We start from the raw sequence: 16,777 nt of genomic DNA, 5'->3' as shown, positions 1-16,777 counted from the left end.
CCCCATAACAAGTTTCTTACTCATCTTTTTCGTTCAATAACTCTCCATCCAAGATGGCCACCGCGGTCGTCCCTCATTGGCTGGGGGAAGGGTCGCAGGGGTCTGTACGGGGTTTGGGTGGTTGACCCGTGGTGGTGCGGTGCGGGGCGCAGGAGGGGGTTGGAAGCAGTGACGCTATCTATCTTCCGTTGCCTTGGCTCGGCGTAACATAAGGCAAGATAAATTGCGGGATCTCCCGGGTTCTTGAACCTTTCTGGCAAATTGCATAAGAATATCCACCCTCCACCCCCGGCAGGCTGCCTCCTCTCTGCTCCTTTCCCCCGACTGCCCCCGCGGCTCCAATGGAATTGGAATTAACTCGAATAAATCACCTCCGCGGCTCTGTACGGCTACGCAAGAGCTTCGGCCGTGTTTCCGCTTCGCGAAGTTGAAATTTCTTTTAACGCAATACAATGTTACAATGCTCAAAACATTCATATTATATTCGAGATTCATTAGGAATAAACCTATGATAGAGTCTAGATGTTGAGAAATAATTATTTTTAACAATAGGTTACGACATGCTTCTTTTTCCTGTTTATAACAATGTAATAAAACATTTTTATTATTTCATCTTCCGGATGTGTTAGCCAAAATTACAGACAATGATCCACCGTCTTAATGTTATGTTTCTTACATAATACATTAAAATTCTTAATTCTTGTGCTTGCGAGAATCATATGAGAGCAAGAGATAAAAACGTTGTATAAATTGAAGATTAAATATGTAAATTGTTAGTTATTTAAAGAATCATAAAACAGCATCGATATCTCTGTCAACGTCTGTGAGAGCGAGATATAAAATATGACATTATACATTCAGCGTCCTATGTTGTACCTGCACGTCTCAAGTTAAATATTTCCGATTCGCATACTTCGTATGTCGTTACTTTATATATCATAGAGCTACGTCCGGCAAACTGACAGCTGCAAATGTGCGACACGTGCTAAAGATTTAAAAAATAAAAAATATAGGTAAACAACAAGAGCTATTTATTTTTGACTTATTAAATAAAATAATAGAAAATTATTATGGAATTTTCAAGTATCAGATACACAAATATCTACATATATGCGACCGGAAAATACCTTTATATATGACATCGACTGTACGTGTGCGCGCGCATATCATGGTCGATTGATCACAAGAACGTCACGTAAAATTGGTAGAGAGAGGTAATCTAATTTGCAATCTTTATTACACGAGATTTACTTTTTTCAAATTTTATTTACCAAAATTCCTTTTCGAATAAAAAGCCGCTGTCCTGTTAGCGAGCATAATACATGACGCGAAAGATGACGTACGATGTTGCTCGTAAATCGTGTCGAAGCGTAAAATCATTAAGAGCGTGCTCATTGACGGAAGGCACGAGCCAAACCAAATCCGTCTTCCCAGTCAATGTCCTAATAGAGTTTATCTCGAGCTATTATCTACTTCATTTGTCACAATTACGGGCTCGTAACCCTTTCGCGCGCATGCTTGTTGCGATATCTCGATCGCATGCCGTCCAGCATGACAGTTCCCCTCTTACTCAGGCGGAGAACCGAAGAGGGGAGGTGGCTGGTTATCACTGCCGGCTGGCTGGCTGGCTGGCTCTCCGTATCGCTTTCCGTGTATTGCGGTAGGTCAGTAAATCCGAAACCGAGCTTTACGATTTGTTTACTCCGTACTAGGTTATGGGACCCGGTTATATAGCCGTAGGTATGCACGGGCTATGTGATCGCGCCCATAAACGCGTCTGTTATGCGCTCGTAAACCGTGAGAGCCCCACTCAACGTTCAGCGCGCTTCCCCTACCGCGGTCGCGCCTCGTAAAACGCTTGTTTTACGATTGCTGCCTATCGCGTTGACGATGCTGCCACCGTTCGCGCACGTGGTGAAAGAATGTTCGCTGTGTTATCTGAGTCGTCATTCTATCTCCCCCTTTTCCCCCGATCCTTTCCCTTTCCGTTCTCATACGCAATCGGATCCGAAGGACATCGACACACATACGGTCGACCTTGATGATGGCCAAGGCTACTGGGTTAATTCCTATCGGGGGTATCTAACAAGCGGCAAATCTTTTTATACTTTTTAAAATCTCTTATTCACTTGAAAAAGCAAATTTTATTTTTGTCAATATTTAGTAATATTTTTTTATTATCATCGATTTGCATAAATTAAATAATATTTCATCTTTTTTAATATCGAGGAATAAATATATTTAAGAAAAGACAATCATATGTAAAACTATTTTGAGATTTTGTAATAATTATCGCACGCTGACAGTTTCCTCCCATAAATCAAGTGGCACTTTACTAAGATTACATCGTACTGTTTTATCATCTATTTTAATTATCGTCTAGCGCAAAGCTCTCATTGATACATCAAGCCTATTAATTCATATCCTGTGTTCCGTAGAAAACATGCAAATCGCATCGCAGAGTAATGGTCTCGTGTCACGATCAACGTGCCTCTAGGAGCCGACGTTCTATGAAACGATTGCTCTATCCCAGCGATGACGCCACGCTTCCCTACGTCACGGGGTTGACGTCATCAGCGGTATAGAAGAGGAGCGGACGACGGAGCGAATGTGACGTAACCGGATCTAAAGAGAAAGAGAGACAGAGGGAGAAAGAGAAAGAGAAACGGTCGCGCCAGCCATACTGTTGTAGGTAGGGGAAGGAAGAAAAGGGAGCCATTATAGAAGGGGCGCGACTAGGCTGAATCCTCCCTACCGGCCTGGTCGGCCCACCGAGGAAACAGCTGTCAGCTGCGTGGAGTTGCGGCGGACCCGCAACTACTCTCTCATCCACCAACCCTCCTACATTCTATTCCACATGCGTGCGCGTGTGTGCGCGCGTGTGTGCGTCGCGGTACATGTGTCTCGTGTCCCAACCTAAACTCATCCAGGCACAGAATCAGCCGGGCTGCCACCCACCCCTCATGTTAAAATATTCCGGTGGGCGAACGAGCGCGCGCGCGGGGACGGGAATAGCCCCGGAGAATTATGGCCGCCTCCGAGAATCAAATAACTCTTTAATCCGCGGGCGCGTGCACGTTGCTCACGCTCCTCTCGACCGTACACGCCGTTTGTCTCGCTCTTCCACTCTCTTACGCACGTTATAATTTTCTCGTCGTTGTCGTTGATCTGATTATCCGCGATCGGTGAACGCGCCAGCGCCTATACTCGCGTCAAATTATCGGCTCCAAAGGTTCTTTCGGAATTTATAAGAACAGTTTTACGTTTCTATTTCTGACAACAAAGGAATATTTTTATATTTAAATTAATAAAATTAAAATAATGATGATTTTAGTAATTAAATTAAAATTATGCATTCATGTGGAAATATAATTAAAATATAAGAAAGACATCATAAGATTCTTTCTCTTTTTTCAGATTTTTAAAATAATGATGATTCTGCAAGTTGAACAATTCAAAATATTTGAAAATTAATATTCTAAATAAAAAAATTATATTCTAATTTATTAAATATATTTTGAGATTATATTACACAAATATATTTTATTTATGTTTAAGCGATTTATTTGAATGTAAAGAAAATACAGAAAGAAAGAGAGAAGGGAATGAGAGAAAATTACGGTTGATTCAAAGTTGCCGAGTTAACAAATTCTGCCATATTTGTTAAGAGATAAGAATTCCGCAGAATACATGTATACTGTATGACTCGAGCGTAATTAAAACGCTCTCTTGTACTTTTTTTCGTACACATGGAAATCACGAGCAGGCCCCCCTATAGCGTGTATGTGCAAGCGTATTAAATATCGAGTAATCGTGTAAGAACACACGCATTCGCAGGGGGCGCCAGGAAGATATATCGTTCCGCTAATTTGTTCTTCGTGAGCAAATCCATTATTAGGCGGAACACGAACTTTTGCGACTAATTGTAAGTACCGTGTGCACGCTTGAACGACTGTTATAAAAACTTGCATCAAACATGCTTTCACGCGCGAAGAGGAAACTGTACCATTATGCCAAACAAATCCGTTTCAATTTGTTATTAAAGGAGAGAAAAATATTCCATATTTTGCATGAAAAGATTTTCTGAATCATTACGTGCGTTCAGGCATGCGAAAAAAAATGATATTTTAAAAGATTTACATAAATGAATAAAAGAGGGAGTCGCACCCTCTTCCCCTCCTTTGAAACATATAAAAGTGATCTTTTACATCCTTCTTTTATTATATTTTGCGATTAGAAAATTTAAACTGTGGCATAACTGGAGGGATTTTTTAATATTGAAAAAGAGTAAAAATATTTTCAAGCATAGAAAATACTTTTACGTATATACAACCGGTTGTTTTTTAAGTCAGTAGAATGGAACTTCTTTTGAAAACGTTAAGATGGACGCAAGAAGTGAGAAGAACAGCAGTTCAGACAGTTTTATTATGCGGATGTAAAAGGCGGAATTGCGGGATACATACGTAATTTAAAAAAAAGTTTCCATGTGCCGTTGTTGAAGGACGTATATGCTCTAGAATTAGAAGACGGTAAAAAAGTTTCGAGAATATTGTTCTTTTTGTCAGTAATCTTTCCTCAATGCGGTTTAAAACGGAAGCAGACCACAACCTAAACTGTAACACCATCAATTCAAGTCCGATTTTCTCGCTTGTATATGTATAAGAAAACAAAAGACGCAGAAATAAAAGAAAAAAAACACCGTTACTTGACAACATTCTTCTTTGACTATTCGATATAAAGTTTTCGAGTATAAAAGACTACGCGTGCATGTATGTCATTCTTCCTATCAAAAAATCTATTTTTTAAATTTAAATTTTATTTATAATTTATTATTTATCTCAATAATAATAATTCATCAATATTTAACAATATCGAAATTTATATAAACAATACTGTGTGAATTTGAAATTGCACGAACCTAAATCAACTTCGAAAGTGGCCATTGGTCCCTCCAAGGTCGGGCAAGTACGCAGTCATAAGTAAATGTGAACAACAGTCGGTCATCTGCGAGGCTATAAATCGGCGGGTGACGCTTTTTGTTTGTACCGAAGAGATACCGGGCGAAAAAAAAGGCCAAGAAGAAAAAAAAAAGGCGTCGAGGCAAAAACCCCGACGTCCAGCTTGTTATAAGCGGTCCCCGGTTAGGCGGACGCCAAGAGGTAGGATGACGCGGGATCTAAGGGGGACTGGAGAAGGGAAAGGAGAGACTGTATACAGGGAGAGATCTCCGGGAGGAACAATGCCTAAAGTCACCAGGAAGAATGCGGTCCGTCGGGCTACGAAAACCCAAGGATTCACTCCGCCCGTCCCTCCGTGGAAGACCATCGATATTCTTCGCAGTTCTTTTCTGTGCTGGCGACAGATATATACGAGAAAATTTAATCATTTATATTAATTCACTGTACACTTATAACATTGTATGGCGATTTAAAAGTGATCAAATTCCACAAAATTCCAGCAAATTTCTGACATTTTCAAATGACTTCGATAATTTTACAGCGATTGGAAAACGAATGCGAGACTTTATTTCTGTAATATATATTATTTAAAAGATCAGTTCTGTCAAAACAACACAATTATGTTTTTCTGCCATTTTTCTAATCGCATAAATTTTCAATTAATTTGCATTCGATCTTTATATATGCATTAGTTTACAGACGCATGCTGTAATCTTTATATGAAGCAATCAAGGAGTATCTTAATTTACGATCAAGTCCTTTCCTAATGACGGCGAACAAGAAACGAATCTAGATGAAAGAAACGTCCGCAGGCTACGTTGCTGCGGACGCTTCCATTATCGATGTACATAGCCCCGCGTAGATGTAATCTGATGATTCATCGCAGAATTATATCGAACATTTTACATGCATAAGCGGATCATAGAAATTAACCGCAGGTACAAATACGCGATTATTAAGCTTCCTGTGTTGCTTCCAATAAGTTTCAACCGCGCTTTCGTAAAAATTGGGCGAGGAACGAGACGTATCTGGAATAATCAAACTATTTTTTAATCGGATAAAAATTTATCAAAATAATACAATGCTTCTTTGCGTGAAAAAAAATTATAGATTTTCAAAATAAATTTTTTTAAACGCGATTTTTTTCTGTGTTGCTTCCAATAAGTTTCCAACAAGATTTAAAAAAAATTAAAAAACAAATAATGCATCTGAAATAATCAAATGGTAGTTTTAATCGAACAAAAGTCTATCAAAATAATACAATAATTTTCTGCGTGAAAAAATTTTTAATCTCCAAAATAAATTTTTTTATCTACGCTCTTGCTCCAGCAAAGGGACGATTTATCGCCAGCTACGATCTGCCAGGTGCAAAAAGAAATTGCATTTTTCTTTCGATTTTTCGCGCGTCTTTCTTATAACGCAACTTCGCTGTGATGCCCGGCCCCACCCCTTCCTTGTCGCCGAGAAAGTTTCCGCCGGTTGCGCAGCCGGCGCTTATGAGCACTCGCAGATAGGAAAAAGCGAGCTGGGTGGCTGTACGACGGTGAAGAAGGAGAGGATGGCGGAGGTACGCGAATAATAAAAATCGGCCTCATAACTCACCCCAGCGTGCCTCAGCGTGGGGCGGAAGAAAAGCAGAAGGGTGGAGAGTGGGAGGTTGCCTGAGCTTCTTATCTCAACGTTGGGGTGACATTAGCGTTACTACAGCAATTCTCTCTATACTCCTTTTTAAGGGGCGCGCCGTCTAGCTCCTTACACTCGTACCGCTCTTCCCAGCATCGTACAAAGCGGGAATATCACGCGCAGATTTTTATATAATAAAGAATCATGCGAGAGATAAACATCAACGCGACGAGTAAAAACTACGCGATTCGCCCCTACATAAATATTTATTAACGAGTAAATCTGCGCAAGTTCGATAGACCGACGAGCAATTAAACAGCCGCAATTCACGAAACATCCGTTCGTATCGCGCAACGGTGATTCCGCTGCTGGCTCGTACATGATGAAGTGAAATGGACTGGCCGCTAATCGGCAATGGTCCGAAAGACTAGCGGGCCATCGTAAACAACGTCGCTATAATGTACCCACGTGCTTTCGCACACCCTTCGTCATCGGCGCTCTCTTCACACGCGAACAAGGTAGTCGACTCAATCGTACGGAGCTAACGATACATTCTATCCCATTTAACACTGTTTAAAGCGAATTGTCGGGAATAATGATTTTTGCAAATTATCAAAAATCATAATTTAACTATAAAAGCAACAACATCACTTACTACGCCAATCGATATAACAGCTGACTTTATTGACTCTAATTTAACGCATCATCGATTTTCTTTTCGCGATCGATGGCGGAGGATATCGAACGAAAACACGGGGTGGCGTTTAAATCTGCATAAATCTGAAATTAAGACCCGTCGGCGGAGAAAAATTGCCGATGGAAAAGTTGGAGACATCATCTCGAGAGAGGGGTGGGAGATTAAACTCCGGGCGCATCCGTCACTGCCGGCGAACGTGCACAAGCGCGTATTTCTAACGCGCTTGTACAGAGCACGGGAAACGAGCTCGCTGGCGCGCGCGCGGCGTCGACGACGGGCGTCGGGGGTGGCGTTGGGGGAGCGCGGCCAGGGGGATGTGGGGGGGTGGGAGGCGAAGCACAGACAGGGGATGAGACACACGCGGAGAATTATGACGCCGCACAATTAGCAGTTCGTGTGAGAGAGATCGATCGCCGTCGAGAACATACATCAACGATGTAAACTCAGGACGCGCGTATCGTCCTCCCTATCGCGTGTACATCCGCGATCCCGCGTATCCCGGTATGCGTGAATACGCGGCTGCAGCTTCGCGCAGCGAATTTCGCTATTTTCGTCGATGTAACCCCCGGGCCGGCAGCGGAGCGCCGCCGGGACCGGGGAGGATAATGCATTTTCGTTTTAGTTTAAATTGCAGCCGACGGGTTGCGCGGCGCGAAAATTGGACGTTTGTTTAGCACGCGTCGCACGCCTCCTGCGCGCCAGACGAGAGACGCCATAGTGTTTTGTCAATAGCGGAAGATTTAGTTTTGGATAACGCTCTCTCCCCGTGTGCGTGCGTACGTGCTTACGCGCGTGTGTTTACGCACGCGACGCTACGCCGACGGGGCCGCCGATTCGTCATGTTATCGCTACTTCCGTTTATGCTTCATTAATTTTAATTAATTTCGACGTCCTTCGTTATACCGCCGTTCGTTCCGGGCGTGATTAATTAAAGTCGGGGTATTATCAATGTTTTTAATTAATCCGTTGTAAATTGACTTTGTGAATTATGCTTTGGAAGCGCGTCCCGTTTCGCATCGGAATCCCGACTCGCGACTCGCCGTTCGATCGTTTAGGAAATCGATATTTTTCGCTTACGTCACATCGCCGTTTTTAAGCCGAACATTTACCACCGGAAGATCTCTGCGCGCCAGTGGCAGTTGACTTGAAACCGGTTTTGCAAACGGTATATGTATAGGTTTCCTGATATTTACCGTTTACGGCTGCTTTTACGACTGTTTACTGATATTATTATCCGATTTAACTTTGGCTTATTATCGACGAAACTAATTACTAACGTTTTTAGACTCGCATATGTTTATCCACGAGATATGCATTCTCGCAAACCTGCCGTTGCTGAAAACTTAATTCGCGGAATACAATATGCCAATAATAAATAATTCGCGTTATTGTCGGCATAATAGCATTACTCGTCGCGGTAACAATTTACAAAAAGAGAATAAAGATAAACGTTGTTAAATTTACCTGCAGTTTTTCCATCTGACACCGAGTCCCTCCATGGTAGCGTATAACTAGCTTAAAACGTCCGCGGAGTGAGAACGAGAGCGGGAGAAAGGGAGACAGGGGGAAAGAGAGAGTCGTCATCAATCAGAGTAATTCACTTTCGCGCCACTTGAAGACCGAGTCGTCTCTTCTGGAGCACCATGGACGGAAACTGTACGGCAGTATTTCTCGAGGGGCGCGTGCCACCGCGTTAAGTTACGAGGCGTTTATGAGCCATAAGCGATTCTACGAGGTAGATAGAGTTACTTAGAGGAGTTATTTCACTACTTTCAAGATGGAGAGAGTGGGACGGGCTAACTTTGATGCGTCTCTGCAGCACCTACGGATCTACGGATAGATCAGAAGGACCGCCTGCGACTGCCTGATTTACTATGGTGGACCGAGTATTCCTAGGGATCTGGTTTACCCTGCCTGCGGTACGATAGGATTTTGTGCCGGGGGTAAAAGGGGGACGGGCTAGAGCAGAGGGATGGGGAGATTGCGAGGTGGGGCTTGTGAAGAGCGGCTTTGGAAGGCTTCCTACTTCAACGTGTCATCGATGGGTGCGCGCCCCTCTTGCTCGTTTTACTATCGCTCCCCGTCTAATTACGAAGTTTAAACGACGAAAGTCTTAATTAGGCATGTCGAGTCCCATGGTTTGCGTCATCCGCAATTTCGGTTTACTGCTAAAAAGATTTGGAGTAATATTTTTGAAATGAATTTGGCGAGTACCGTAAATATTTATGCCAACACAATAGATTTTTATATTATATTTACATCATCTCTATATCTATAATTTATCCATCTATATAATGTATAATTTATATTTATATTATAATGTATATATTTTATATATTTATATCTATATTATATATAATTTATACTTTTATATTTATAATTTGTGTATTAGTAATAATTTATAATTTATATTAATAATTATAAGCACGAAAATAGACGAGATGGAGATGTTGTAAATAAATCCTTTTTAAAACGGTAAAACGCCCCGTTTGCGCAAGTGATTATCCCTTACTCAGGAAATTGTAACTTCTGACCAAAGTTTACGCTTAAACCATGAAACGACGACCGTACACGCGCAATCGTAAATTCTTGTCTACATTTTCCTGGCATAGCTGCATTTCGCACCGCGATGCAATGCGTGAAACTTGAAGTGCAACATTCCTGCATTTATTTATGTGCGGCGTCTCTTGAATCTTTTTTCATGCGCTCGTTCGGAAACTATTCGCGAGCATTTTATTTCGGAGCCGTTACAAAAATCCATTGTGTCCGTATATTTTTTAGTTGTCAAATATAACGTTAATTTATTATTTGTATACTTATAATTTTGCTCGGGACACTCGCTGATAAAGGATAGAATGGAAGCTCTATTACAAAAATTTGTAGCTCTTGCCGTATGCTACGTATCCACATAATATTGCATTTTACCGATGGGTTTTTCAACTAACCCGCCTTTCAGATTACGGTTGCATGATAGCTATCTACACTACTATAGAGCCTACGCAACAATAGCCCCTGGGGTGCGACCCTATGGTTCAAAGGTATGCGTACGATGTGTAGCATAATCTCCTTTTTTATTCTTTTTTTTAGTTAGAACTTTTTCACGGACCAGCGGATTTCTTTTGGAAAATTAATAGCGTTTGTATGCTAGCGCTGTTTTCTCCACACACTGACGTAACGTATGGGGTTTTTTTCAGTCAGACGAATGTAAATGTATGCGACAGTTTATGAAAGGATTTCTTATAAAGTGTTACAGAACATTAATTCAAAGGCTTGACTCGTGGATGAATACTTAATCGGTTGAAAATTCAAGACATGAATAGATACCGAATATTTAACATGATTCATACAGGTCAAATTTGTAGAAAATTCTTGACACTAATCGACTAAGCGACAAATATAAAAATATATATTATAATAATAATACATATTTTGTCATTTAATTAATCTCGATGCTGGTAGAAATCTAAATATTTGCAATAAAAAAAGCATATAATGACACAGTAATAAATTAATAATTAATTAATTAACAATTTATAGGTTTCTTAAACTATTAAATATTTTTGAATTAAAATATTCTTTATAATCTTTGCTTTAATTCATGATATTGTATCAGAATTATAATTAAAACTTCACGAAGCATATTAATAAAAATAAACTATATAGATTGCATATTAAACATCGTATAATGAATAATTGAATTGCTTTCCATCTTTATCCACGTTTACATCAGCGATTCGCTTTTGAGGGCTGCTGTCACTAACGTTCGTGGGGGAGTCCGTGCGGCAAAGAGGGGATGACAAACGACATCATCGGTTGGCACGCTGCTACGATGGCGAAATCCATAACTGTCATCACTTCTAAACTAGATCTGGGAGAGTTCGGATTGCCTCCCAGTTTCACGTCGACAGGTTGGGAAATTCGTGAAACGTGCTGAGTGATTGAAACGTGCGATTTCACAAAGCGATTGATAACCGATCTTAGCTTGATGATGCATTTGATAACGAATGAACGAACGAATGAATGAACGAATCGATTAGTCAATTCACGTAGACAAATTTTTTTTCTCTTCTATAGCTTTTAAGGCAACGTATAATTCTTAGATTATAATTTATTCAATGATAAGATTACTATATTTTTGAGAGAATTTTGAAGATTTCACTTTACATGTAAATTCTATTCTTCTATTTTATAAATTGTGTTAATATAATTAAAAATTTTCTTTATCTCACTCAGGATTAAGATGAGCTTTCAGGTACAAGAAAATACAATTGATTGTCAATTCTTTAACAATATAGCGAACATCAAGTAAGAATTGGTTGGCCAAGGGGGTAATGGAACGCGACTGTCTGTACACTCGAAAGAGTGAGGAGGGTACAGTGAAGTGCGACCGCAAGGCCACAACCGCAGTGTGGGAAGTGAAACGAGCCGAGTGGCGTGGCTTTTAATGGAGTGAGGGAAACAACATTAAGTTAAGAGCAAAGCAGGGTATGAGAATTACACGGAAATAACTGTAGCTGCCATATAGAAGCGGCGCGAAGAGGGTAGAATACGATTCATAAACCAGCAATTACCCTGTTGCCCGTCCACAAAACAGCGTGCGATCTTCAAAGTATCATGCGATTACATATTTCTCGGGTGTTGAAGCCAACAGTTCAAGATGCAAAACATCGAGTTTGCATATCCAATTTCACATTTATTTTAATCGATGAGGAATAATGACGTAAGGCATCAAATTTATAATATATGCGGAATATTTATATATTTCGTAAAGGAGTTGTATTTGTAGAAATTTAATTAATTTCCTTTTTTCGTTTAAAAATTTTAAATATGAGAAACACAAAAATATAGATTATTTAATATGTTTACAAAAAATCTCTAAAATTTCTTTCTTTCGAATTATATTATTCATGAAAACTGTTATATTTCGCAAATGACGAAAATTTTTTTGTATTTTATTTATGAGAGGCATTGTATACGGCTGATAATAAACGGAACTTCTGAGATATTGACGGGACAACGGTTAGGAAGTTCTCGATGTATTACGCGAGGGATGCAATTTATCGAATGATAAATTTCAGGAAGATAGGATCGCGCGGTTAGATTAAACGACGATTCCTCCTCTCTTCTCTTCTTTTCTCGTTCCCGCTACCTATTCCATCCACAGACTCCCCAAAGTAGTGAAATTAAATATAGAGGTCGAATTGCAGCCCGGCGTCTGCGGTGATATAAGCTTCTCTACGTCTTCCACTTCTTTCTCCTCTATCTTTTTCCCTCCTCATCCCAACATAAAAGAGTGCCTTTACTATTTCTATCTCTCGGTCGTTCTAGCTATTTTTTCTACTCTTATCTGCAATCGCAGTCTTTTCCCTCCATCTTCGCTCTGACAAACACCTCCCTCTTGTGTATCTGAAAGCTACTGATCTAGCGTCCCTTCGATTTAGATACCGATACTATAACTCGCCGAGGCCATCGCGCGAGAAGAACGAGTTTGGATCTCAAAATATAGACGCGTTTCTTTTTGATTAAAATGTCAAAGTCTATATTTTTAACGAAGAATAATTGATATAATAATCGGGCGTTGTAATATTTTAAAAAAGACAGCGTCTAATTAAAGTCTTGTTAAAGCAAAGAGAATGGATCATTAAATCCAGAAAAAAATTTGCTTATTTTCATTGATATAAATAGTAGTGTATATAATAATATTCGTGATTACTTCTGAGAAATGAAAAAAACTAGTATATCATATAGATACATATTAAATATTATATATTTAAATTATATTTAAATATTACATAATTATTTAAAAATACGAAAATGTGATTGCATATTCTATTAGGCTCTATCTATTCCATGAATAAAAATGGCTAAATAAAAGATTAAGTAGGGATTTCCTTCAAATTTGTTCGGCTTTATATCCTACCGAGTTTTTACGTTTCTCTCAGTGACGTTGCGTTTCTTTACGAGCCGAGCAAAACTTTGGGAATCCGCGAAGGTGATGGGACAGATAAGGCTAATTCCGGGTATTTCGCACCCCCGCCGCGATACGTTGAAGCGCCGACCGACCATGCCTCGGCAGAGACAAACCCCTTGCTACAGCAGCCCCTATCGAGGGAGTAAAGGGCGGTGGCGGAGGGTGGACGAGTGTGTGGGTGAGTGGAGAGCAGGGCAGAGCAGCAGCGTGCTGCCCGCACCAGGCGCCCCTTCGCATATTTCACCGGGAATTTACGAGCCTCGATACGACAGGGAAATTGCAAGAATGGCGGAGTAATCTATCTCTCCTTGCCTCTATGGGCTCTCTCTTCTTTTCCCAGGTTCCCTTTCCCGAGCGCCCTTCTTCTCGCACTCACACACGTCTGCAGACACATAGATACTTATATATATCTCTATGTATGTATACCCACATATATGTACGAGGTTCTCGGCGAAAAGAAGAGGAAATATTTCTACTTTTTCCGTATAGATAAAAAGGATTTGTTCTTGCGTTTCGAGTCACCGTTATCTCCTAATTGTATTATCGTAAGATAAGAGAGCCGATCTGTTAATTATCGTAGCCAATTCTTTATTAGATCAAAACCGGTTTTCTTCCTTTCGCGTGCGTTTCACGAAAACGAAAAAATTATATTCGTCCGATGTAAAATTATATACATACTACTGCTAAGTGTACATTTTTGATAGGATAATTAATTCAGAATGGATCACGTAAATCACAAGGTATACAGAAACAAAACGGGAGCGCTTCAGCCCTCCTATTGCGCAATAATTACACGGAAGACTGCCACGACCATTCATCCGACTTGTTTTATCGCCATTTTCCATCCTCCATCTTTCACCTCACTAGAATGAATAACAGCCGATACGCATGTGCTGCAATTACGGGACACATGCCGGATTTATCCGGAAGCGCTTGAATCAGACTATTGGGAAGAAGACAGCGAAAGACAATAAACGGCTCATAATTATTCGAGAGAGAATGAGAGAATTGGAGTTTATCCATAGATAAGTTTTACATTCGAAAGCAAAAATTATCTCTTTGGAGTTTCCTTCAAAAGTCTTAAACGACAGGCGCGATCGAAACTTAATTGAAACATAGTTATAACTCGCAGGAAATTGCGCTCTACGCTTGTCCGCTCGCATTTCGCAGTTATGTTCGTCGCGTTGTTTAAACGCGAAAAGAGTCACGACCGACACGTTGCTGGACACGATTATGTGTAATGTACCACGTTTCGTAGAGAGAAGGACACTCGACGAATCAGCACAGAGAGAGAGAGAGAGAGAGAGAGAGAGAGAGGCAGAGAGAGACAGACGGAGAGAAAGAGAGAGAGAGAGTCAGTGGAAGCACCATAGGTAACTGTACTTGCTGGTACATGGATAATACATATACACGTAGGAAGAGAGAACCCCCTGTGTCACGGCTCGGTGTGCGCACCTATATCCACATAACGTACTGTATCGTACCCGCGGCCGGCGGCCGGTTTAATTTAACACAGCAGCTGTAATCCCATCCATTACGTTCGCGGTAATATACGATCGCTCGAGATTCATAGTCCGTTTTTTCACTAATTAACAGACGGGACAAATCGCTCCACCGATCCGCCCCTCTCCCTCCGCCCGTACTCCCCCCTCCCCCTCCCCTCCCCACCCCTATGCAACATCCCTCGCCCCTCTCCGCCCTCGTGCAACTCTTCATTCTCCTCTTTCGCCCACCGACGAACGCTTTTGTTTCTTCGCGGTCAAATTTACGCACTGTTCCGTACAAATTTGAGTACGTTTCATTCGCGTCGCCAGCTCGTCCGACTTGTCGGTTGCCAAGCTTTCCTCGCCTTTACGCCCTTTGCGGAATCTGAATTGTGCCTGAAGCAGGGATCCGACAAAAAAAATCAATTCGTTATAATATCGAGCGCACGATAATGACTTTGCAATTTCTCTCGGAAGTTGTTGAAATATTTTCTTTTTTCCAGAGCAAATATCAAGTGGTAATTAAGAACGATCGAGATCGATCGATCATTCCGCCCAAGTATCGCGATGACAAGTACAACGTGTCCGAAGTGCCTGGAGTAGTAAAAATTCTCCTGTCGGTATGGGAGGTGTGACGAGCGTCTCGTGTCGCCCGCGAGTAAAAACGCTTTAAAAGAGTTAATTAACGCGCATTCATCAGTGACTTTGGCCGATGAATCGAATACAGATGTTGGTTCGAATCAAAGGATTAATTAAAATGAACGAGAAAAGAAAGTGCAAAGTGTATGAACGTGAAATTTGTTGTATGTACATACATCGAATCACAAAAATGAGCTACTTTAATTGCTGAAGATCAACTTTTTAATTTATCACACAAATAAATATATAAACATCTCTTAGGATTTTCAATAAATTTAATAAAACGTTGAATATTCCTTCTTAAAAAAAGCATGATAAATATATTAAATTAAATTAATTATATATTAATATAACTTAATTAATGCGTAAAAGTTAATCAATTTATTGTGAAATATGACTCTTGAAACTTTTTTTTATTCGATTAATATAAAGCTTAGAATTATAAAGGATGGCATTAGCATATGATAGAGAAGAAAAATATCGCGTAAAGAAGACAGGTGAGTGTCATGGTAACACATGAGAGATAGGCGGGAGCTAAACGGAGAAGATGAAAATGCGAGAAGCACAGAGGAAATGGAATGAGTTAAAGGAAGGGAGAGATGTGCCGTGGTAGTTCTCGGTATAATACGAGACGCTCTCTTGAATGTCGCGTCTGCGCATTAGTAGACAGGGGTGAGCGGATTTAATTGGATGGACGCCATCTCGCGATGCTTAATTAACTAATTAATTTCGCACAGGATAAAAACGAAGAGATACCGCTCGTCGGCCTTTAATGACCCTGACGTGAATCCGCTGCCGTCCGTGTGTTGAAAAAAAAAAATAAAAAAAAGGACAATACAAAGACGTATTTACAAAGTATTTCATAATTCCCATCGATAAATTTCTCTGCTGGCTTATATCGCGTCGTTGCCGTAAATTTCAACGTAAACGAGTCAACTCGTGTATAGTTGATATGAAACATCCATCTGTTAGATCCGCCATACATCAACGACTTCGCATAAAGTAGCTCGAGTGTCCGCACGCGTGAGTTCCTCGCAATTTTCATCCCTATCTGCTTCTTACAATTATCGCGGAATACACTAGTATTCGTAACTTTTACAATTTATGTACGTTTCGTGTAGATAAATTCATGTCAAAGCATCAGCAATAGCGGGACAAAAAAGGCAAACGTTATTTCAGCAGCTAACGGTACCGAGAATAGCATAAGGAAAGAAAAAAAGATGGTCGAGGTAGACAAGATTTGCATTCCATAAAACATATGTTCACGCCACACGGAATAAGAAAGCTGCTTGCTCAGCACCGACGAAAATACGTACCCGTTTTCGGGGTTAAAAAAACTCTACGGACATAAGGGTTGAGACTGAACATGAAATGAGAAAAATGAATATGAAGAGAAGCAAATATC

At 40.5% G+C, this 16,777-nt stretch overlaps 2 protein-coding genes across 2 annotated transcripts in view; both read right to left on the bottom strand.

Annotated features, from left to right (window-relative positions):
* Ubx (ultrabithorax) overlaps positions 1-16,777 on the bottom strand; it is a 179,055-nt gene that overhangs the window by 6,290 nt on the left and 155,988 nt on the right. The window lies entirely within an intron of this gene.
* Antp (homeotic protein antennapedia) overlaps positions 1-16,777 on the bottom strand; it is a 185,369-nt gene that overhangs the window by 145,660 nt on the left and 22,932 nt on the right. The gene's annotated exons all lie outside the window — the stretch shown is intronic.

This window comes from Camponotus vicinus, unplaced genomic scaffold, assembly GCF_025532165.1.
Source record: "Camponotus vicinus isolate PSW18456_S1 unplaced genomic scaffold, iyCamVici1.0 SCAF_10, whole genome shotgun sequence".
In the NCBI taxonomy this organism is placed as follows: domain Eukaryota; kingdom Metazoa; phylum Arthropoda; class Insecta; order Hymenoptera; family Formicidae; genus Camponotus; species Camponotus vicinus.
The sequence above is the reverse complement of the archived record's forward strand: the minus strand, read 5'-3'. Positions and strand labels throughout refer to the sequence as shown.